The 26,491-nt window shown below is 34.0% G+C and overlaps 1 protein-coding gene and 1 pseudogene across 6 annotated transcripts in view; one reads left to right on the forward strand and one right to left on the reverse strand.

The window, feature by feature from the left end:
- LOC145293936 (uncharacterized) overlaps window positions 1-26,491 on the forward strand; it is a 439,557-nt gene that overhangs the window by 209,958 nt on the left and 203,108 nt on the right. The window lies entirely within an intron of this gene.
- LOC145294487 (5S ribosomal RNA) lies at window positions 24,954-25,070 on the reverse strand (annotated as a pseudogene).

Genomic DNA, 26,491 nt, shown 5'->3' on the forward strand with positions numbered 1-26,491 from the left:
ATATATATATATATATATACAAATACACAATATATATATATATATATATATATATACAAATACACAATATATATATATATATATATATATATATATATATATATATATATGTAGGCAAATTTTGGCATATTTTATTGATTTGAAAATATAGGTTCTTTTTTTATCAACTGTCATTAAATTTTAATCATAGATTAGTATTATAATCTTCAAAAAGCCTGCAATTTTCATGTAGTTTCGTCTCATAGAACTAAAGATGTAAGCATTTCAATATTCAATTTGACTACAAGTATAGCTATATCCACACACACACACACACACACACACACACACACACACACACACACATATATAGATGTTATTTTATTCGTTTTTGTTTTTGCGATACGTTTTGAATGAATTCAATTATTTATACGAAAGTGCATTTTTACCTAAATGCGAGTAGGGAATAATTTTCCCTTTGACCAATTTGGTACACCCAAATGGGGAGCGGCATATACATTGTTTTTAAAATATAATTATCCACGGACATGTGTTTCGTCGTCTACGACTCATCAGAGTGGCAGAGAGAGAGAGAGAGAGAGAGAGAGAGAGAGAGAGAGAGAGAGAGAGAGAGAGAGAGAGAGGGAGAGCACCTTGTTTTGGCAATTTTATAAGTTCTAAATCTCAGCGACTATTGATCAGAATTTAATTTATTTGCAGCATCATACCTATCAAAGTTACTTTCGTATTATTTGGATTATTCGGACTATGTTGTAATCTACTACTACTACTACTACTACTACTACTACTAATAATAATAATAATAATGATAATACTACTACTAATAATAATAATAACGAGAACTTTTGCCAAAAATGACTAAATTCGATATTAAATAACCTGAAAAAGGGTTGATATGCCATAAAACAAAACAACCGGCGGGGTATGCTCGTTTCTCTTCTCTGCAACTCTTTCTCCGCAGCAGAAAAGTTGCGAGCCTGTTTCTGCTTTATCGTTATTTTTATAACAAGTGCCCGCCTGAGCTCCAATCTATGGTCCCTCTTTGCCAAACTTTCACGAAAAAATCTCGTCTTCCTGAAACCACTATCAATAATTTCCCGCACTCTTTATCTGTGCCTAAACCTGAACGCAGAATCCATGAACAAAGCTTCTTTCTTAGAAGTGCACCACTGCGGAACTCTTTTCCGTCTGTCTGCTTTCCAGCTGACTACAATATGATCGTATTAAAGTCCAATATAAACAAGTTCTTGATGAGCCATCGCCTTAAGTAATCCAATTTACCAAATTTCCACTACTAACGATTACTACGATATTGTCCCATTCATTACCATACACTCATGAACCTTTATCCTCGAGTGGCCCCCAGGCCTTGATAAGTGGTGACTCCTTTGTAAAAGAAAAAAAAATTTAAGTGTAAAAACTTTTGACCAGATGGCTAAATTCGACATTAAATAACCCGGGAAGGGTTGATATGCCGCAAATCAAAACAACAAACACCATGAATAAATATTTGAAGATATACAGAACTGGAAGTATAGAAACTTTTTATAAAATGACGAAATTCTACATTAACTAACCTAAAAAGGGTTGATATGCCGTAAAGCAAAACAATAAAACAAAAAAACAACCATGTTTCTATTTGAATGAATCTGCTTTATGGCAATCGCCTTTGCTTGTTCTTGTAAATAAGCAACTATTTTTATTGTCTTCTTTAAAGCCTTTCTTGTGTCTATCTCTATTTGATCTTTGCATTTTAAGCAACTCAAGTGATGAGTAGTCATGGTGTTGCTTAAAAAAGATGGGGGGGAGTAGAAGAGGGGAAGAAGAAGGAGATTAAGAAATTCTGAATAATGATATAAACATGAATGGAACTGTGTCAGTGGGACATTGTCAACGTTGCTTCCATTTTGGCTATCATTTTTCGCTTTTAAGTTCAAATAGGGATGAGATCAGGGATGCTTCATAAAGATTCTAGTGTTGCTATAGAAACCTTCTTGTTTTTTTTGTTTTTGTTTTTTTTCTCGCTTTCTTAGAAACGAACTGTTCGTTTATTTTGCTCCTTGGTTAAACAATCATTGGCCTTTTTTTCTTTTTTTTTTTTAATAACTATTCAACGTTATAATCTGATTAGCCAAACTATTCATGACGAAATAGAGAAATAGAATTTCGAAATATTTTAAACAATTTGATCATTTTTTTTTTAACATTTTAGCATTTTTATTTATTTATTTTTTATATCCAGGCATTATCTTTCCTGATAAAATTTATAGTTATGCATTTTATCTTTCCTTTTCTTTCGTTCTTTTTATTTTCTTTTTCTTTTCACTTCTAATCCCATCCATGTTCATTTATTTGTTTCTTCCTTTCCTTTTTCTTTTTCGCCTTTTGTTTTCCTTTTTCCTTTCCTTTTTCATTTTCTTTTTCTCTTTTTTCTTTTGGTTTTCTTTTTTTCGTTTTTATTATTGTTTTTTTTTCCCTTTCTCTTTTCTTTTTCTTTCATCTTTCCTTTATTTCCTTTCCCTATTTTCCTTTTTGTTTCCTTTTTATTTTATCTTTTCTTTTTTCTTTTCGTTTCGACTTTTTTCTTTTTTATTTTGCCCTTATGACCGGGTTTTCTTTTTTCCCTTTTTATCTTTTCTTTTTTCTTTTTATCCTTCATTTTTCTCTTTTGTTCTTTTTCGCCTTTTTCTTCCTTTTTCCTTTTATTTTTTCTTTTCCGTTTTTTCCTCTACGTTTCTTTCATTCAATTATCTTCACATTTTTTTCTCATTCTCAAAAAATTCTTAAAATCATAATTTTGAATGCCTTAAAAGCCGATTAAAATCTGGAGTTCTTCAGGAGATCTTCTTCTTCTTAGGTGTCAAATTACTCCTATCCCCCATTTCATCAGGATTATTCTGACTATTCTGAATGCCCAAGAAACTCCAAGGCTGTAAAGAGCTAAAAGAATCTTATCTAACTGTGTACTTACTCTCAGCATATTATGTGCACGAATCCTCGAATGGTATTTGGACTTTGGTAAGTGGTTATACGCTATTAAAAAAAAACAAAAGAAACCCTGCATTATCTCACAAAGCCCAAGCATAGAGTTTCAAATATAATAGGTCCCACACTATCAACCAAGCTCTAACCTCTGTATCATCGCCATCACTTTTTTACATTACTTTTTTACAAGTACTTTAATCAAATGTGCTTTGATGAACTGACGACAGCTATACACACGACAAACACATCTAGCAGCAAAATCCCACCCTTTCACTGTAGAGGTCCCCTGATGCCGGAAAACCTTCAACTCTCATAGCTCCTACTTCCAACTGCCAGACATTGTAATTCCCTCCCTGTTTCTTGCTTCCCTGACTATACTAACATGCAGAAGTTTTAATGTGACGTAAACCAACACCTAGCTTATCTCTTTCTATAGTTTCCTGTAAACATGGCCCCTAATAGCATCCTCTTACATCCAAGTTTTGGATGAATGAAAGTGAAAAAATAATGGGTATTACATAATATTTGCCATGGGGGGGGGCGACATTTTTTTTTTACTTCATGTGAACTAAAATGTTTTATAACATTTGTAAGTATCCATTGAAATTATTCTATTTATTTAGTAAGCAAAAAGAAGGTCGGAGGATACATCGACCTAAATGTTGTGAAAATGAAACTCAAGATGAGAACAGTAGTCCGAAGAATCCAAATAATATGAATAATTTTCTATTTTTGAACACATATCATTGGAATTTTTATGATCACAGAAGCTATTTTCGCTTTTAAGTGTAATAGAATTTTATAAACGAAAGATTAAAAACAAAAACAAAAAAATCTTTCTGTTTGGAAAGATTATGTGTGAGATAATGTTAAAAACGGTATTTTCCACCTAGGGTTATGATTAAACAAAGAAATAATGAATGTATGAACACTTCTTGGACAGAAAGAAACTGCAACTTACTTCCTGTACAACTGCAAAGAAAACTATGGCCATACATCAAATACTTTCGGGAAACAGTGTGAATGGGGGCCTGGATGATGAGCAACAATGAATTCATGAATGGCTCAAGGGAAAGAAATAGACGGAGAGTTATAGCCGTCAATGCCTGTACAATGCAGGATATCAATTGTATTAATGAATCTCAATTGTATACGTATCCTGTGAAGGCATAATTAATAATGTAAGAATGGCCAAAAGAGCTAAAATTCTCTTCATCCTAACTATTAAAAAAATACTGCTGTGAAAACAAGTATAATAAGAGTGGGTAAGGGTGAGGTAGTTATAGATTGCAACAATTAAAATGACCTTTCTTATAATAATAGATAATTACACATGTAATCTTAACCTTGCCAGATATTTACTATTGTATCTGGCCGTAATTTGTCAAACGCTACAGAATATTATTCTACATGTGTCCTCATTATTTGCAGACATCACGTGGGAATCTGACACAGCGAAAAAGCAATAACTAATGACGTTCAACATATTATTAGATTCGGTTGGGTAAAGTGATTACTTATCTTTCAATTCAGTCAACTTGATACTCAAGATGCTAATAGTTATGGAACGTTATGTAAGTAATACTTTGTAAGATTAGCTGAGAAAGAACAAAAAAAAAAAAATGGCGTTTGATTCACCATTTACAGAATATACATTTTTTTGTGTGGTTTCGTAAGAATTTTAGACGATAGATTCATTTTATAGTAAAATAAAGTAAAATATTAATTTTTATATTTTTATACAATTTTTCCTTCTACAAATTTCGGTTAAAACTTTCATAATTAATTTATTTAAAACTTTCATAATTAATTTATTTAAAACGTTCATAATTAATTTATTTAAAACTTTCGTAATTAATTTATTTAAAACTTTCATAATTTATTTAAAACTTTCATAATTAATGTTATGTTTGACGTTCATCTTCGTCGCCAACTGTTATGTTTGCAGGTTGAACCAAGTAACGTATAAGGCAATACAAATGAAGACTCAACAAACAAAGGTAGATCAATAAGAAGTGTATTAAGAAAAGTATATTTACAGTATATTTACATAATTGTTGTCAAGTAAGAGAGTCTTGGCTGGAGAACATATCTGCTCTCGGCTCGGCTTTCGGTGGCTTCTGATTAACCGAGTCTTGCTATTTATGTGTAATATTATCCACATATGTAAATGAGTGGGTGCCACCACAACAATTAATTTATTTGAAACTTTCATAATTTATTTAAAACTTTCATAATTAATTTATTTTGAAAACGATCAGTTGTCATCTACTTCTTGTTTATATCATACAAATAAATATGTACTAATTGTGAGCCTGTAAGAGAAAAGAGTGAGAGTCGATCCGTGTGTCATTCATCAGGGATTGAACCCAGGGTGTTCTGCTTATAAGATAGTCTTGTTATCTTTTGTGCATTCAACAATGAGAGTTTGCTTATGCAAATGAGTATTGTTTTGCATGGACGAAGTTTCGTTGAGATAAAAAAAAAACATGTTCTCCCACGACAATATGAGAAATTTACGAGGCGAGTTTGGATCATATTGAGTCTTCAGAGAGAGAGAGAGAGAGAGAGAGAGAGAGAGAGAGAGAGAGAGATCACACGAAAACAAAAGCAAAAACCCTGCAAGCTATTTCTGGCATTTTCCGTGCTGTTAATTTTTTTTACATAATGGCGACCTGAAACTCATCCCTGTGTTTGACGGCTCCACATCTCTGTTGGACTGGCTCGAGAGAGTGAAGCTAACCTGTCACATGAGTGGGGTTGGGGTCTTAGTTCTCTCCCACTGCAAGAACTTAGACACCTGGGTCGGAAAGTGGGTAATCAGCCTTTCTGTGATTTGAGTTACGTATTTAAACCTTTTACCACATCTTCAAAGCCATTTTTATTATTTCCCACTCAGTAGAAGTTTGCACATCTGTCATTACCAAGACTCTTTAGCAGGTGATATTCCCTGTAGTCTGAGTGACAGTATTTTTAGTACTCTCTGGTCATTTCTATCACATTTGTAACTCACTTGGTGTCCTAGCAGCAGTGTTTAACCAGTTATGTCTCATGCATAATAGTTGATGATTTTATCTCGTATTAGTAGCATGATGTGTGTTATGAAGTCTTTTTCTATTTGGAAAGGGGTACCACGTGGTTTGTAGAGAAGGCGTTTTTGGGTTTATTTCGTTTAGGTGGTTTGTTATGTCTTTCTCAAACTAATTTTCTTTACCAGGTCTTGTTTAAATTTCTAAGTTCGCACTAGCTTACTACATTCACGTATAGGTGTTACTTTTTGAGGTTTGGAATATTTTCCATTGCTTGGAAATTATTTGGTTTATGTCGAAAACTTGTTAGGTTTAGAAAGTGATGAAGCCAACATATCGAAACGAACCGAGGAAAGAAAGGGGTAAGTCGTTAGAACATTTGCGTTTTAGCATTCGTTTGAATCGCATCTCGATGTCAAATCTATCATAAGTTTCTCCAGACTTCTTGTATACTCTGCTCCTTTTCGTCACACTTGTAACTCACTAGTAGCGGCCCTTATCCAGTTATTTCTCATCTATAATGGTTGGTTGTTTTATCTCGAATTATAAAACTTTTCACTTTTTTTAGCGGTATGATGCGTGTCTTCACTGTGAACTTTTTATTGGTTTGTCTCCTGTTCGCCCTTTTTAACTTAACAACTAATTTGTTTCGAGTTGCTGGTCTGAACAGAAAAGTACCCCGTCTATTTCAATTGAGGCAGGGACCCATTTCCACGAATATTTGATCTCTCTTAATTTCACCTCACTGAAAGCCACTTCATGTTTGCCAAACGTGAGGGAATTCTCACCTGTCACCTTCTGTCTTAATAATCTTCTCTTGTTTGTTAAGAAAGAAAGAAAAATGGTTCTCCTCTTCCGTTAAGCAACATGCGTCCCCTCCACCCCCTTACTCGCTTTCTCAAATCTGAAGATTATTTGGCTTGGGTAAACGTCAGAATAAAAAAAAGATAAATCATCATCATCATCATCATCATCATCATCTGGAAAATTATACCTGCTTCTGTCTGATCACTTAAAGTTATTTTATTTTGCAATATGAACCTAGAATGAACCCTCCCCACTATGTAATGTGTAATGCCCCCCCCATTCAGGGACACACATGGTCTGAGCAGTGCTCTGAAGGCATCCCAAGTTTTATTAATTGACCTTGTATAAAAGTGTTGCTGGAAGAATATATTGAGTCGCTTTTAGCAATAGAATATGACAAAAAAGTAAAATATTATAGAAAAAAAAACCGAAAAAACGTTCATGTGTATGCGCATTGATCTGTCCCAAACTTTAATTTAAATGAACTTTTATTCCTTTTAAAATGATGCTACATTTGAAAGCGTAGTTTCCATGTAAAATATACAATTTATTAAATGCTGAAAATCGCATAAAAATTGAATATCTTTTGTTTTTAATGATTAATAGGTACCTCCAAACTAATGTGTACAAATCAGCGCAGAATCGATGACGTCACAATTCGTGTTGCTGTTAAATATACGTTCCAAGAAGTATGGAACGGCAGAAGCGACATAATGCGTTTTTTTTTCTTTTTCAAACCCAACTGAACAATGAAAGTAACATCTTCGTTATAATTTTATAAGATTTTTACACACACACACACACGCACACGCACACACGCACACGCACACGCACACACACACACGCGCACGCGCGTGTGCACGCGCGCGTGTCTGGAGTCTAAAGAGCAGATTTTATTTCAATGTATTAGTAAATGTATTAACTCTATTAAAAGAAAACAGTGCCCATTGTACTGTAGATATATAATAAGCTCAATAGGTATAGGTATTCTCGAGTTATATTGATATTATTAAAACGATTCATAATTTAGAATTCAAAATCAGTTTCAAAAGGAAAAACAAACAAAATCAACACGATTGTACGATCGTTTCGGAAACGATGTTCATTTTATTGAAATTGACAATAAATATGGACAATAATTTGATAAAAGTTTTGTCCTTTAAAAACAAAGTCTCCTCATCAGCAAAAAGAGAGGAGGAAGAAGTTAAAGACGCCAAAAATAAAACTAACATTTTTGTCGTGAGTAAGGCAGATATTCCTTTTTTATTTCCATTATAAAATCTGTTTCAATTTCAGTCAGTCTATCTTTTGGCACGCTGTTATATTTTGTTTTCGTAGATTTCCTCGTAAAAAGGAACAAATGCTAGTTTCAACCAACAACGATTGATAAAAGTATTTGCAATTAAATATTTTCTTTTTTATTAATGTTGAATTCGCTATTTTAAAAGTGCCAATAATTTTCATATTATATTAATTTTTTTTAATGTAAAACTTACTTTAATTTCTATGTTTAATATCGACCTTTTCGGAATTATTGAATTTAAATCTTGTAAAAAATTACTATTTTTTTTAAATGTTCGGCGCTTCTACAGATATGGGACGAATTTTCGGAAATCGTAAAACTGGATTTCACATGAAAACAATGGTATCTACGTACTCGTATTTTTAAGGTGATTATATCCAAAAATTACGAAAATTGATAAGGCAGAAAAATTTTTATTAAAGAAAATAAAAAAATATAGAATTTGATGACAAGGATGGTAAAACACAGGAGAGTTCAACTAGGAGGTAATATTCTGTTCGAATCAAAGATGGCGCCAATTTTTCATCTACTAACACGATTAAAGTTGTTTGTTTAATAATTCAGTAATATTCAGGTAATTTCGACGGCATAATTTGGAAGCTACCATTGTAACTTATTAGAATTGACAAAAAAAAAATCAGTAGAAACCATTGTTTTTTTTATCTGAAAACTCCATTTATCGACTACAAAATTTCGTCCCAATAATGTAGAAACACCGAATGTTCATTTCTTTCGATAACTTTAAACGATCAGTTTTAAACATAGAATTTAAAGAAAGTTTCTACATTAAAAATTTTTTTTTGCTATAATATAAAAATGAATATTGTCATTTGTGAAAGATTGAAATCAACACCAATTTAAAAATATATTTATTTGACACTAGTTCCTCACGATTTTAACGGCTTTTTAACCCGTAAAATATGGAAACCCATAATGGATAAATTATTTATAAGCTAGCCATAACGTAAAACTTATTAATACGTTAGCTGTTTTAACATATTTATTGTATAAGAAAAATATAAATACATAAATACTTTAAAATAATGAATGTATACTTTTAACAAGTATAATATTTGTGTAAATATCAAAATATAACAAAACAAAACAATAGCAAAAGGACGTTACTTCCATTATTCACTTTTAGCGCCTTTGACCATCCGTCAAATTTACACAATTTAATTTACACGGCAAATGATGACGTCACCGATTTTGTGTAAAAATTTGTCGATTTTGCACGAAGAAATGGAGGTCTCTCTTGTTCAGATTTCGTAAAATGAAATATGGTGGATGGGGTGAACACGTACCAAAAAATTATTTCCTCTCATATTTTATGAAAAATACATTTTAAATATAAATTTGGCACTTTTGCAGTATTCGGGTGATCGCCATTCTTAGGGGGCGATAATTTTGGTCAAATAAATAACAAACAAGATTTTTTTCCGAACACAAAAATATTTTAAAACCAAAACATTTTTTTGTATAAATTTATTTAAAACTCTCCGTAAGAAAATATAATTTTAATAAAACAATTTTGTAATGAAAGCAACATTTGATTTTTATAAAATAAATAGTTTTTTTTTGACAAATAAATAATTTTAATGAAACATTTTTCAAATTAAAGCAACATTGAACGGTCAACAACAAATTTATAATTTAAACGAAACATTTTTCCTAATTAAAGCAACATCTGATTTTTATAAAATAAATAGTTTTTTTAACAAATAAATGATTTTAATGAAACATTTTTCAAATTAAAGCCACATTGAACGGTCAACGACAAATCAATAATTTAAATGAAACATTTTTTCCGAATTAAAGCAACATTGGATTTTTTCCCCGAAACATTTTTTGAATTGAAGTATAATTGTAGCACCTGTTGATTGAAAAGTCTGTGTGAGAAAATATAATTTTAATAAAATAATTTTGCAATTAAAGCAACATTGAATTTTTATAAAATAAATAGTTTTTTTTTTCGAACAAATTCCATCCCCTCCCCAAATTAAAAAAAAAATTTTTTTTTACATTTTCACTTCAAACAAGGCACAGTGCCACTTTGATGCAGGGTCTACTATCAGGGACAGAAGTTGCAAGGATGCTATGTAGGGAGTTAAGCAGCAAGATGTCTGTTTACATTACACTTGAACTTCTGCATGTCAGTACAATTGGGGAAGCAGGAATCCGGAAGGGAATTCCAAAATCTAGAAGTTCTGGGGAAGAAACTATTAAAATAGAAGGCTTTCTTACATCTAGGGATTTCTACTGTGTAGGGGATGACAATTTGCTGCTTATCGGGGGTATTTATGTCGAGGGGATACAAGAGCTTGTAGTTCGTCGGGCAATCCACCATTAAAATACTTATAAAACAGGCAGAGGGATGCAACATTTCGTCGATCGGATAGAGTTTGAAGCTTAGATGACAGTTCAGAACCTATCAGGTTTGCGACTCTCTTTTGAACCCTGTCCAGGAGTGAGAACCTAATAACAGATGCATCAGTCCAAATGTGACAACAATACTCCATACATAGGCGAATGGCGGCTTTGTAGAGGTACAGGATACTTTCAGGCGCAAGTAAATTTCTAGCACGGTAGAGAGAGCCAACCTTTTTCGCAGCAGCCTTTGCAATGCTCTCGATGTATCTGTTCCAACTCATGTTCGTGTGAATATAAAGCCAAGGAGTTTGAACGAAGTACTTTCATGTAATGTATCTTTAGCCATAGCTATTAGTGGTTGAGAAGGTTTCTTGTAATTATTAAAGGAAACGAGTTTAGTCTTGGCAGCGTTGAATGTTACCATCCATTTTTTACCCCATTCCACTACAGACTGGAGGCCTTCCTCTAGGGTTTCCGCCATTGCCTTGTATATGTGTTCATTGGTTTTCCCTTCATGTCTGCTACAGAGTGTGGTGTCGTCAACAAATATACCCATCTCAGAGACTATCATCCTCATTCATGAATATTAAGAATAATAAAAGTCCAAGGATTGACCCTTGAGGTACACCCGCATTTATTGTTTAGACGTACGCCCATCGAAGACAACCTGGGTTCTTCTCTTATTTTAGAAGGATTTAATTATGTTAAGTATTCGTCCAGTAATACCATAGGATCTGATTTTCATGAGAAGATCATCGTGCCACACCCTGTCAAAAGCCTTAGATATATCTAGAGCTACTTCTCCCCCCTGTCCACTGCCTTATCCAGTGCATAGTGTATACGTTTAGAGATTACAGTTAGAATATCTGCAGTAGAACGGGATTGCCTAAATTCATATTGATGATCGGACAGAAGTTTAGCAGGTGTAAGGTGGTGGACTAGAGCTTGGTTTATTATGGACTCAAATATTTTGGCAAAAAGAGGAAGAAGGCTAATTGGGCGATAATTTAAAGGGTCAATTCTTTCGCTAGTATTCTTGTAAACTGATACCATAAAAGCTGTTTTCCAGCAGTCAGGAAAGCATGATTCGTAAGGCATTTGTTGAAGACTTTGGAGAGAACTGGAGCAACCTCTGTGGGACATTTTTTTTAATAGTACAGCTGGGATGAGATCAGATCCACATGTTTTTGAGGTTCTGGTTTTTTTATGATATTATGTACTTAGGAAGGGGTGATTTTCAGATCATCTAGTGTGGTTTCTGTTCGCAAAAAAAAAAATCAGGGAGAGAGTTGTTTGCTGGGTCCAACGTATAGTTTGAGGCAACCTGACGGGTAAGCATATTAGCTTTCTCGGTTGCCGTCCAAACAACCTCATCATTGTTTGATAGTGGAAGAATTGTTGATTACCCATTATTTACTTCATTGTTGTAGATTTTTCAGCAATCACGAGTTCCTAATTTCTGTGCTTCCATGCGTTTTCTGGTGGTTTCGGTATGTTCTCACTTAGCTGTCACTATTTCTTTCTTACAATTAATTCTTGCTTCTATAAACTTTTGTCTGTTTGTACTGGATTTATGTCGGATAAATCTGCGGTATGCATGTTGCCTCCGAGCGATGGCAACTGCGCAAGTAGAAGTAAACCATTGTGGAGAGTGGGGTTTGCTATAGTACCGTGTGGGAACATATGCTTCAATTGCTGCTTTGAATAATTCAGTAACCTCATTTGCACACCGTTTTACAGGAAGAGAAAAGATATTTCCCCATGGGGCATCTCTAATCTCTAATGGCATCCCAGTATGAGTTATCGTCCCCTGTACTTTGACCGAAAAGCGCCACCTGGCGACAGTTTAGTGAAACACACAAAAAAACATGGCGTTTGCCCGAATACTGCAGAAATGCCATAAAATCATTCAGAGGAGAATATCTAAAATTTAATTATTATTTAATTTTTGCTAGATTTATTAAAACATCTGGGCAGGAGCTGCTAGAAAAGAATTGTCCTGCCTTGATAGAGTTCAAAATAGACTTCGTAGCCTCGTAGGAGATGTTCTTCTTCCCTGCAACCTCTATCTCACAGAAGAGATGTTGCGAGTTTGTCTCTGATGTATCGTTATTTTCATGGAAAGTGTTCAACTGAACTTCAGTCTATGGTTTCCCCTCGCCAAACTTTCACAAGAAACACTCGTCTAGCTGAAAACACTATCACTAATTCCCCCCACTCTTTATCTGTGCATAAACCTAAACGTAGATTCCATGAACAAAGCTTCCTTCTTAGAACTGCACGCCTGTGGAATTGTCTTCCGTTTTCCTGCTTTCCGGCTGACTACAATATGGTTGTCTTCAAGTGCAACGTAAACAAGTTCTTGATGAGCCGTTCCATATAAGTTAACAAATTTACCGAATTGATTACTATATTATCCAATTTCTACTGTACATTCTTTAACCCTTATCCTCGAGTAGCCTCTTGGCCTTGATAATGTGGTGATGCCTGTGTAAAAAAAAATACAGGTATGTCTACGTGTTAAAAATGGCGAATACATAGAAATGTTATTTTATGGCATCGATTATTTTAACACGTTTTAGTTTCGTATATTCAATATATTCGTACATTAAAATTGAAAAAAAAAGTTAACTTATAGTTACATTGTGTTACATATTTTTTATATATAGGAGGGGGTAATTCTGTGGCGCGCTTTAGGGGTACCTAATGATTAAAGATAAAAACAAAAAAGAAAAGAAATTAACACTATTTGCAAAGATTTGTCTACTTGTATTACCTCCACTCCCCCTGCCCATCTAAGATTGAGCTACTAGTGCTGGCACTTCGCGAACCTGATCCAGTTTAGACAAATGATCTTTCAGTAAAACACATACAAAAAAAAAAAAAATGAGAGAGAGAGAGAGAGAGAGAGACCATCTTCTCCCAGCTGTCCTCTTGTGTCTTTATTATTCTTAGAACTGCGACAATGTCGTCTGTATCTTTGCATTGTGTGATAAGCTGGGCCAGCAGTTTAGAATTATTGACAAGCAAGAGACACATTATTCGTCTCATCTACCCCCCTCTCGCTCCCTCTCTCTCTCTCCCTCTCTCTCCCTCTCTCTCTCTCCCTCTCTCTCTCTCTATCTACATATTCAATTAGCAAATGTAGCTTCTTTTTTTTTTTTTTAATTTAAATTCTGTTTACAGTTCGTATTTTGGGATTTTCAACAAAAAATTTAAATGCGAACGCGCGCACGTACTTTATGTGCCCGGCAGTGTTTTTAAATAGGTCTTGTATCGGAATGTCGTCGATAAGTATCGATAATCTAAAAAAAAAAAAAAAATCCGACGAAAAAAGGAACAGGCGATTTTGACCAAAGTTGATATCTTACACAGCTTAACATCACAAATACGTTTGAGAAGTTTTATTACCACACAAGCCGAAAGGCCCTACATATAAAATCAACAGTAAGTTCTTTGATATGACAGAGGCGTGTTCGAAATCAATGTTTCTGTTTAGAGCACAATTGAAGCATGATACTTGACTTTTGCATTTTAAACTTTAATTCAAGCCATTATATATAAAAATATAATTTTATAAACTCAACAGTAGGTTCTCTACAGTGGAATGTAGACTGCAAGTTTTTGTGGAGTAAGTCATTACGAAGAAGCATGTGAAACTTTCTTCCAGTGCTCTGTAATGGATCCCCAACGAGAGCAGGAAATCAACCGATTTGACTGAAAAAAATTCACAGATTTTGATGACAATAAAAATATGGGAGTGTGAAACAATCATTGATCATAATTCGATCCTAGATATCCTTCCCGTCAGAGATTGATGAGGAATATTATTGATAAGATGTAGGATAAATTATTGACATGTTTTCAGTGGTGATAAATTATAATCGTGTTTTAATTATGAATTCATGGCTGACCGAACGGAAACAATATACTCCAATGGATTAAATAAACGGTTCAGTTCTAAATTCCATATAGATTCTTGAGTTTGACGATAATGCAGAGCTGCTCCCCAGCTGACTGTCGTTTTCAAGTCCAATGTAAACAAAGTTTTGTTAAGCGGTCATCTTAAAATAATCAAATTCTATCTAATCGCCATCATCACTACCAATCATCACGGTGTTGTTTCACTGAAAACCTGACATTCATTTAACTCTTAACCTCGAATGACCTTTTGGCCTTGATAAGCAGTGACTTCCTAGTAAAAAACAAACAAACAAACAAACAAACAAAAATGCACCTGAATAAGGTTAAAGGTTACATCGGTTAAAATATCGTGTGAATATGAGAACAGTAATTTGAGTAATATATATATAGTGTTTCATGGTAAACAACTGATGATCCCTTAAAATACATTGGTACTGTAGTGAATTCGATAGAGCAAGTTAATGCATGGATTGCAGGTGATTAAATGACTTACTGACTAAATAGTTTTCTAATGAATGATAAAAAAATATAAAAAGTAAGTTTTTTTTATATAGTTTTTAAGATTAAAAAAACTTCCAAGACTATATATATATATATATATATATATATATATATATATATATATATAGTCTTGGAAGTTTTTTTAATCACTTTGTGTGTCTGTATGAGTTTGCTCCCCCTAGACACTGAAACGAATGAGTTGATTTTTGTTTTTTGAAATTTCATACAAATGTACTTTATGCGTCTGGGAATATTCTTAGATAAGATTGTATCGGAATGTCTCCGATAAGTATCGAAAATTGATAATGGAAAAAATCAGGAACAGAAAAGAAGGAACAGTTTGATTTTAACAAACGTAAACACCCTTATACAAACTAACATCACAAGTGAATTCGAGAAGTTTCATCACCGCACTAGCATAAGGGCAGCGTGTATAAAATTAACATAATTTAATATCAAAGTCCTTTGATAAGATAGGAGTGCACTCGAAGTGAAGGTTTCTGTTTAGCGCATAATTGAACGATGATACTTGATTCCTTCACTTTAAATTTTATTTCAAATCATTATATAAAAATAATTTTATAAAAATCAACACGACGCTCTCTACAGTGCAATATAAACACGTGAACTTTTTCCAGGCGCACCACTGTGGGTCACTGACTAGAGCAAGCAATCAATCGATTTGATTGTAAAATGGGCAATTTCATCTATTTTGATGACAATAAAATTATTGAAAGTGTTGAACGTTCGTTGAGCCTTATTCAATCCCGGTAAACGTCAGGTCTCCTTACATGTGTATGTGTGTATATAAAGCGATTGCTATATATAAAAAAAAAAACAAAAAAAAAAATATTTGTTCTAAGGCTATTTAGAATGAGAGGCAAATTAAACAGGGGGAGGGGCACCATCAACTGAGCAGGAAGGGTTTTCCCCATAAAACTAAAAAAGAATAAAACTGAGTGCGGCAAAGAAATCTGGAGACTTCCCCTCATCCCAGAATGCTTTGGTCAATCGCCATTTATATTTATATATATATATATATATATATATATATATATATATATATATATATATATGTGTGTATATAATACCCACCATATTCCCTCTGCTTCACTTTTTTTGTTTTCAAGTAAGATCTTTGACTTACTTGTTGTTTCATCAAATACTTCTGCATGCAAAATCCGATCCCGCATTTTGCTAATTCCTACCCTCTTATGAGAAGGAAAATATTTCTTCGAAACTCCGCGGATTAAGGACTATCCATTTATCTAGTCTTTCCTTTTCAGATTAAATATGTTTTTAACTCATTTCAAAGTGTTTTTTTAACATACTTTATTAACTGTTTGCTCATATATGTGTGTGTGTGTGTGTGTGTTTTCCCTGCATTCATGTAAGTGGGTAGTGAGTTTTCTCTCTCTCTCTCTCTCTCTCTCTCTCACACACGCACACACATGTATATGGCGATCACTCATATTAACTTACTCGAGCCATTCCTTATTGTTTACGTCATGACACGTCATAGGAAATAGGCGGTGTTAGTCAATTCGGCGAGTTCCACCAAAATACGTTCCACAATTTATTGTTTGTTTCATTTCAATATTGTTTTAATAATAATAATAATAATAATAATAATAATAATAATAATAATAAATACAAAAATTCGTAAACTGATTTTTTTTTTCAAAAATATATGTTTATTTACATTTTTGAATGTTTATGTACAGACAAATTTTCACAGAAATAATGAATATCAAATGTAACATATAAATGTAATCGTGAAACGTGATTAAGTGAAATAAACATTTATTTGCAAAAAAAAACGAAAACATCGCCATATATATATATATATATATATATATATATATATATATATATGCATGTATGTATGTATGTATGTTTCGTTGAACAGCAGGAATAATTCCTGCTTGTTTTTATTGCAATATGTTTTTCCCATTTAGCAGGCCAATGTTCGAACGTTCTGTTCAAGTGTAAAAAGAAATTTGCCGTAGTCGCGAACGTTTTCGACTTCCATGAGTCGTCTTCAAGCGAGTGATGAATTTAAAATTGCATATGGTGAATTTATTGAAAAGTCGATTAAAATCGTTTAAAATCATTAAAAGTGCCCCTCCCCCCTCATATTGAGCCTCATTGATGGCTGGTTTGTTTATGTGAATGAGTAGGCCTTTCATGATTGGGAGGCGCAGGTTTCAGTGTGAGCCGGCTAAAATGGCGATGTTTTTTTTTTATTAATATGTTTCTAAATTCGTTTTGGGGGGGTTTCATGTGCTACAAGGTGTTGGTAGATGAAGCTTTTTAACCTCAAACAGAACGTTTACCCGCCAAATGGCCCGCCAAATGAAAAAAAAAAACAAAAACAAACAACAAAAAGCAGATTGCAAGAACGAAATATGCATAAAAGAAAAAATGCTGCTCAAATATACTAATATATATTAGCGCCTAAAAGAAAGTCCACTCTTGTCATTTTTTTAAAAACCGCAAATTTAAGCTAAATCGAATGTAAGTGTTTAAACAACTTATGCCTCATTTGGTTCACTTTTTATTTCTCTATAATCTTATCTACTCATATTTGACTTTTAATTGAAGTATCCAAGTGTTCGTGTCAATTTAAAAAATTAACTAAAAAAAATATTAGCTGTCTCCGATAAGTTGTTTGGTGTTCGTATGTCATTCAACGAAACACGTGTAAGACAAAATAAAATATGATAAATATAATAACCTATGAAAGCAAAATTCCAAGTTTGATTAAAATACTTATTGCGTTCTTCTTCATATCTTCCTTTCAATTTCTTCACCAACACTATCTGTGTTTCCGGTGCTTGTTTACATTAGTGATCTTTTAAACCAACGCATTTCGGGTGCAAACATTATTACGTACTTACTTTTCATGGCGAAATTAGTGGAAGTAAAAAAAAAATACGAAAAGTGATCCAGTAAAAGATGTGCTCAATATATGTCTAACAAAAAGCAAAAGAAATTTACAACTACGTTCTGTTTAAAAATAGCGGTCCCTTAATTTAAGACAATTTAAGTCTAGGGAGATAAGTCAGTTTGTCATACTGAATTGGTCGAACAACGGCTCCGTATAAAAAACATACAATAAAACTCGATAATTCGATAAGGTCTATTTTTATTTGTAACTTTTTTTTTATTCAATCATATTTTTTTTTTTTGTATTTTTTGGAATTTATACTAAATTCGGCATGAGACATAATTTTTTAAAACCTGAAATGCGTTGGTTTAAAACATCACTAATCTACACAAGCACCTATTTTCTTCCATTTATACTTTGGCAGTGGCCGCTTCTTGACTCTATAGAATTAGCCATTGCTTTTTAGAGAAAGTTACCAACATTTGTTCTTTTCCGTTTTTGTTTTGTTATATGTAAAATCTTTTGTGTTGTTCATAGGTCCCTTTTAAATACTTATTGTTGCACACACACACACACACACACACACACACACACACACACACACACACACACACACACACACACACACACACACACACACTTTATCTATCTTTTCTGAAGGTTTTTATCACTTCCTTCCATGTTTTCCTTGGACTTCCATACATGCCACCAATAATTCGATAAGCTTCTTTTTTGATCACTGCTAAGATGCTTTAGAGAGAATCTTTGGTTATTATTAAGGCTATGACAAGAGAATGTTCTTTTCATTCTTTGACTCTCGAGTATATATACGACACAGTTAAACGCAGTTACTCAATCGATAACCATGTTAGTTTTAACTAAACAAAAAATATATGAATAAACACAATTGCCCAATTACGTTTACACATTTATTATACACTGACAAACATTTAAACAACAATAAAACACAATACAATAGCGACAGTTCGATAAGACTCACCGACTGGTGGAAAAAGTTCTCAGAGCTCACCTCGTGGTAGAACGAAGGTTCTCCTCTTCTTGAGAGGGAAAAGGCAACACGTCTGCTCGTGACCAAAGGGAAAAAAACAACCAGTCTTAGAGCAGGGGCAGATTACCCCTCCCCGGTTTCCTCTAATTTTTAGTCCCCTACAACCACATAACTCTATCTAAAAACATATATTAGATGGTATATACTCGAGAGTCCAAATAATGAAAAGGATATTCTCTTGTCATAGCTCTAGTTATTATCGGTCAATGCCTTGCTTAATGCAGCCGTTATTAAGGGCCATACGGACTTGGTCTTTCTACTCTTGTAATATCGACTGCGGATACCAATTTTTAGTCGCGTGCAAGCGACTCTATAAGTTACTCCATTGGTCCGTCGGTCGGTCGGTCTGTCTGTCCGTAACACTTTTGTGCTTGGCCTTTTTGGTTAAGATCAAAGGTCTGTTGTTAATAGATGCTGTTCTTAGCTTTTTAAGCTTTTCTTGGCCTTTTGGCCAACGTGAATAAAGGATTTAATATCTCAAATTGTAATATCTCTTCTTACTACATGCTGTACTTATTGTGATATAAAGTGGGGGATCACTTTTTTGTATTAATTTAATGTAAAATGATCACCCACTTTACAACCAGTCAGTCTCAAAGCCATTCAAGTCATTCTCCAGATCATTCAAGTTGTTTTTGAAGGATTCCAGTTTTTTTCAAGCATTCAAGTCATTCTTAAGGTCATTCAATTCATCCTTAAGTTCATTAAAGTCATTCTAAGTAATTTACTTTTTATTTATTTAAGTCATTTCAGCCCATTTTTCGGTCATTTTAGTTTATCTTTAAGAATTTCATGTCAATCCTACATGCACGAATTCATTCATTACACGAGAGCACGTGACTAATGGCTATCGGCCTTGTTTTGGAAAATGGTCTATGAAATAGATTAAATCTTAGTTTTTTGTTTTAAAAACGATCAACTTCTACAATTTCTTATTCTTGTACAGTTGAGTGAAATCTTCAAGATCCACAAGTATCATTATTCGTTTCGCAATTGACTACGCCTAACATTATGTTCAACCATTTTCGTTCTTTTAAACTAGTGGAATTACTACTCATCGAAACTAAGTCATGTGATGAATGAATTGATTGACAGACGAATGATGATGAATATTATGAAAATAATGAGCGAAATAAATAAAATCTGGACGATTTATAAGAGCGGTTTGTGATAAAAGTTTTATTGACGTTTAATATGAAGCTGACCATGTCGTAGCCCCCAGTGAAGCAGTCTTGTGCCAACTGCATGGGAAGTTCTTGGAAAGAAACTCTGTTCATGGAAATCCCATTTGATGTCATACACACAGAAGAAGAAAGGGAAATTCTTTGTAGTTGTGGTAAAAAGATAAGTTTTTTTTTGCTGTGAATGTTTCACAAGGGGCAACCAGATATTGAAGCTCAGTCGAGCACGACATACGAAAATGGCAAAGAGCAGAGAAAAACTAGCAACGTCTCTTCTGTGAGAAAGGGGAGGTAGTTAAATAGAATGAATATTTACCGTCATCATATCGTTGGAAGATGTGACACAAGTCGAAAGGTGGTGATTGAAAATCCAACATTGGAAAGGCAGAGTATTTTGGCCTATAAAAAAATTGTTTGAGAACTCCCGTCGGTATTCCCTAGCAGGATCTTGCAGGAGTGCTTATAGCGATTAGCAATAAACAAACCTATTCTCAAGGAGAGAAGGTAAAGCTTGGGAATGTGAACTTTCTAGAACCATACCTCAGCCTGACAGAAAAAAAAGGTGACCTAATTCAAATGGCCTAGACTGTTGAACCGATTGCCGAGGATGTATCCTCGACTTTTTAAAATAAAAAAAAATCAATATATTTTTTTAGAAAAGATTTTTATCTCATTAATAGAATTGCTTTTATCAATTAACTAGCCTGGGTGGCTGGCGTTGCCCGATGTAGGTGGGTGTTGGGGGGGGGGAATTGTAGTAGGCAGGCTCGAACCTGTGACGTGAAGGTGCAAAATAAAGTGGAGGTGTGTGTAAGGTTGCTAGCTGAGCAAAAAAATAAAAATAAAAAGGAAAATTGCGAGCACAACAACAAAAAGAATTGGTGGTAGACAGGCAGGCTCGAACCCGTACCGCAAAAAAAAAACAAACAAAAAAACAGACGTGTTAGCTGCTGCGCCCATTGCCAAACCAGAAGCGACGTAAGTTTAAATTAAGTGTAGACAATCGAAAAGAGGCGATCAGTGAAGAAAGCGACCTCTCCCTGTAGAAAAGTGCTCAGTTGAGGATGAAGGAATTAATGTTTTTGGCCAATTTTTTCCATATTTGACATCCAAAGGGTTGAGCTTCAAAATGATACCGATCTCGTGAAAATTCGTCGCCTTTGTTGAAAGTTTTTGTGAGACATACATACATACATACATACATACATACATTTAAACAGATTTTTGCCTTTATATTATAGACTAGCGAGGGGTACCCGGCGTTGCCCGGGTGTTTGCAGGGGCGTGTGGTGTTAAATAAAAAAGAAACCGGAGGGGGGGGGTAGGATTGAAGCCGAACCCCTGAGGCGAAGTTTGAAAATAAAATCGGCCAGCCAGAAGTGAAAGATGTTTGAAAGTCGTCGAGCGTTACGACGACGACGATGACGATGTAAGCATTGTTATAAGCGAAGTAAGAAAAGAAAACAACGTTTTAATTAAGCGGGGGGGGGGGAGTAAAACACAAATTAAAACAGAAAAACGAACGTTACGTGAAAAATGGCTTAAATAATACAGGGTTCAGTATTAAAATGTAAAAAATCGAAAAAAAAAAGAAGACATCTCACACCACGATTCGAACCCAAAACATTTAGATAATGAACCAACCCTTAACTACCTACGCTAAAGCGGCGTATATAAAGTTTGTTCGGTTTATCAACTATTTAAAGTAAATCAGGTCACGACGTCATGACGTCATCTGACGCATGCGTTGTTGACCCTCCCCCCTGTCGAATCTCTCTCTCTCTCCCTCTTTCTCTCTCTCTCTCTCTCTCACACTTCGTCTGCCTTACTCTAAAGACTGGAAAATAGCGTCTGGCTGTTTTTATTTTTAAAAACTTCGTTAATATTTTTTGTAAGCGTATTTTTTTTTAATTTCACATGTTTGGCTTATTATTTTTCGTTTAACTATCGAGTCTAACTATTTTGAATGTGGTAATAACTTCGGTAACGTTGCCATAGCGTAGAAGTTCATAGTTTAGCTTTAATTAATTTTTTTTTACCGATAACAACATTTGTAAATTGTAAATTAAGACCGCCATTAGAGGTTGCTGACGTCAAGATCATGTGACATGACTCAGCGGGTTTTAAATACAAGTTGACCCAAAATAAACGGCCGCGTGTATACTTTATGTAGAAGAATTAACAGCCGTAGTTTTTGAGGCAGTTATAAATCGATTTAAAAATATGTAATGTTTAACATTAAAATGTCACTTTTTTGCCCCCCCCCCCGCAGAAAATCGATCAGTTGACGCACTTCTGATGATAACTTTGGGCCAATTTTTCGATATTTGTCGTCCGGAACGTGGGGCTTTAATATGAGGCCAAGTTTGTAAATTTTTGTTGTGTCTGTCGAAAGTTTTTAGCAAACACACAAACATACACACAAACAAACACACATACATTTTCGCTTTTATATTTATAGAAGATTTCAGAAGAGTAAAAAGTGGATGTTGGGTTTATTTTCAGCAAACTTGTAACTCTTGCTTCTATAATTTTGTCAATGAGCAATGTTTTCGACAAAGTGGAAAGAATTGGTGTTAACTTTCGATCTTGAAGTAATATTTTTTTTTTTGTTTCTTATATCAGGTGGCTTCTTGCTTTGTCTGTAGCGATTTCCATAAAAATAAAAACTATATATATATATATATATATATATATATAAATTAATTATTAAATCACCCAAACAGTGTTTTATGGTAAACAACTGATGATCCCTTAAGCCTATAGTGAATTCAAGAGAGCAAGTTGATGCATTGATTGCAAATGAATAAATGACTTTCTGACTAAATAGTTTTCTAACGAATGATGAGAAATATAAAAATGAAACAAGTTTCATATATATATATATATATATATATATATATATATATATATATATATATATATATATATATATATAATCATCCTTCTGAAAATAATAAATAAGAAAATTCTTCAAACGGTTCCAAATCCAAAATAAGAATGTTTTATTTTTATCTCTTGAAACGTTGAGCAAAATTCCTGGAATTAGTTTCTCGTCGATATAATCCCATGGCCATCTGTGATTTGCAACACTTTCATTAAAGTTCCACTAATTGTATCAACAATCTGAAACTAAAGAATGAAAATATATCTTAATGAAAAACAACACATGTGACGGCGTTGCGTTGTTTGGATAATTTCCTTTCAAAAATAATGGCTTCTTCAACCTTGCTTTCATTATGACGACTTCTCGTCTGCTGTGAATCCTGACATAGTTATATGGAATAAGTCAGAGAGAATTGCAACCTTGATGAAGTGAGTGTCCCTAATGATGGAGGTCTGAAAAAGAGAAACAGACCAAATATCAAGGTCTCATGTATGATATGAAAAGAAACTGGAATCTTAGGGAGATTTTTTTTACACAGGCATCACCACATTATTAAGGCCAAGAGGCCACTCGAGGACAAGGGTTAAAGAGTGTACAGTTATTATAGGTGCTACAGGGCTTATGAAGAAGAACCTGAAGTCCTACCTAACTAATATTGCCGGTGAACCAAGTGCAAAAGAAATCCAGACAATTGCACTAAAGCGAACAGTGAGGATACTAAAAAGAGCTCTCGGTTGGTTTCAATAAAAAGCAGGAGAATGTTGGCAGCTGTTTTGGCTGCCCCATACCCAGCATTAAAATCTTCAAAAAAAGAATATGAAAAAAAAAATGTCATGATTATGCTATCAGAAAATATTCAAGAACTCCTCATACTATTTTTCAGGCTATGATCTATTAGAGCATCTCTTAACTTCATCAATAATCCCATATCAACTTTTAATGAAATATTTTATTTTAGGTATCTATTTTCAGTATTTACTGCGACAGTGCTCAATACGTAAGTTTTGAAAATATATGTGGCAATTAAGTTACATAGAATTTTCCACATTTCATTTTTTTTCTTTAATTATTTTACTCAGATTCACCCTTTAGCAGACATATCGCCACTTGGACACAAGGGGCTACTGTTGAGACCATACCCAGGAAAGATTAACAAGATGTTGGTTTACGTTACATTTAAATTTCTGCATATCAGTATACTCAGGGAAGCAGGTTGCAGGAAGGGAATTCGTGAGAAGAAACTATTAGAGTAGAAAGTTTCTGGCATTTTGGGACCTCAACAGTGAAGGGGTGTGATTTTGTTGCTAAGCGGGTTTGTTAGGGATATGCACGTCGAGGGGGCACAAGTGTAAGGAGTTTATCAGAGCACATTCCATTAAAATACTTGTAAAACAGGCACAGAAATGCAGCATTGCGGTGATGGGACAGGGGTTGGAGCCTAGTTGAGAAAGTGGGACCCACCAGATTGAAGACTCTTTTCTGGACCCTATCCGAAAAGGAGAGACTAATGGTAGATGCACCAGCCGAGATGTTGCAACAAAAAAAAAATAACCAATGAGGAAAAAAACACTTATATAAATTGTTCAAAACCAGTTAGATCAATTTATCCCTGACGATGAATCCAGAAGGATTGGAAAGTACTCGGACTTACGACAAATATGGCGATTACATCAGCCAGAAGTGAAGACTGTTATTCGGAAGTTGGAAAGGATCGAAAATAGAATTTATAGACCAAAACACGTCTAATTTATTTAATGAAATATGCCTAAGAGAAAAAAAAATGCTGCCTGAATATATATATATATATATATATATATATATATATATATATATATATATAGAGTCTTGACAGACTATGGATACCCACAGTAAGGGTGCCTGCGCTTGAAATTTTTGTGGCAAGAGTTGCGTAGTCTCCAACCACACCTCTCCTGAGTCGACATTGTTAAATACCAGTGGCAAGTGAAGTGTAGGACGACAGGAAACAATGCTGAGATAAGTGGAAAGCATATACAACACCTAGAATTCCCAAATGGTCACCCATCTGGTACTAGCCAGGCTCAACATTGTTTAACTTCGATGATCTGACGAGAACTGGTGTGTCAACGTGATTATGCCATATATATATATATATATATATATATATATATATATATATATATATATATATATATAAGTATTATTTACTGTATATACACATGTATTATAAGTTGATATAATTAATATATTGTGCATAGATTTTCAGTATTTACTTCAACAGTGTTAAAGCTTAGTAATAGTAATATAAAAATATATCCATGGTAAACTACACAGAGGCGTCCATGTTTCATTTCTACTGGAACTATGGATGCCTCTGTGTAGTTTACTTGCTTTAGATATATTTTCATACTACTATATATATGGTATAATCGTGTCGCCCATTGATTCTCATCATTAGATCAGTGAAGTTAAGCTAGGTTGAGTATGATCGGAATACTAGCCGCCATATGTCATCTCCTCTTCAGCTTGGGACCGCGCATGTGAATTTGAAATTCCCTAGAAACTTTCGTTTCAAAGAAAATCACTCTAGACAATGCATGAAGCCACTTCATTAAAAAGCAAAATAGAACGAAATATGGTTGATGCAAAGACAGGAGATGCCTATTGTTCTTAGTCTTTAAAAGATAAAGGTTGTTATTAGGAGGAAAACAGTCAGCATGAAGAGTGTTTCAAAGCTTGCTGTTCTTGGAATATGAATCTATATTACAATGAGGAAAACAGCGAACTGATGGAGACCATAAAACCAATGTGCCAAATGAACTGGAATAAAGTAAGTAGGGAATAAATCAGATCATTTTGAAATGCACTTATAATTGAACGCATATTAGACAGAAGAGAACTTGAACGCCTACTGGAGCGAACTTGAATACCTAGTAGACACTATCCTCGGATGTCTAAGATCTCTCTCTACAGGAGCTAGTCAGAACAATCTGACATAAGCATACTTTTCCCTACAAGTAAGCCCTAACCAAATATTGAAAGCTACATAGTATTTATGGCTAAATAAGGTTTTCTCTGTATGACTGACCCACACTGGCTTTTATGAGGAATAGTACATCTTCTCCAAGTGATGTTGCTCCTAGTAACACCACTAAGATGGGCACTCCACCAGACTAGATGAATCCTTGTCCTGGAATCCAGTAGGAACAAGAGAACACAAGAAATATATACAATAACATATTTAAATGGTCAATTGGGAAGTGGAAAATTATGTTCCTAACGTCTTTAATAATTCAGTGTTTGATAGATAAAGAAGATTTTAAATGAAATATTTGAATATCTATGTATTTCTTATAGAGATTAAGTGTTAGCCCCAGAAATGGGTGCGGTGGTGATGGTGGGGGCTTGATTTCTGAAAACTTCAACTGAAGTAAAGTGAAACAAACAAAAAATAGAAGAGACTAATGCATACGTGTGTGTGTGTGTGTGTGTGTGTGAGAGAGAGAGAGAGAGGGGGGGGGAGAGAGAGAGAGAGAGGGAGATAGAGTGCAAAGGAAGGAGAAAGA

The sequence above is a fragment of the Euprymna scolopes genome, chromosome 15 (genome assembly GCF_053919585.1).
Source record: "Euprymna scolopes isolate OS-2025 chromosome 15, ASM5391958v1, whole genome shotgun sequence".
In the NCBI taxonomy this organism is placed as follows: Eukaryota; Metazoa; Mollusca; class Cephalopoda; order Sepiida; family Sepiolidae; genus Euprymna; species Euprymna scolopes.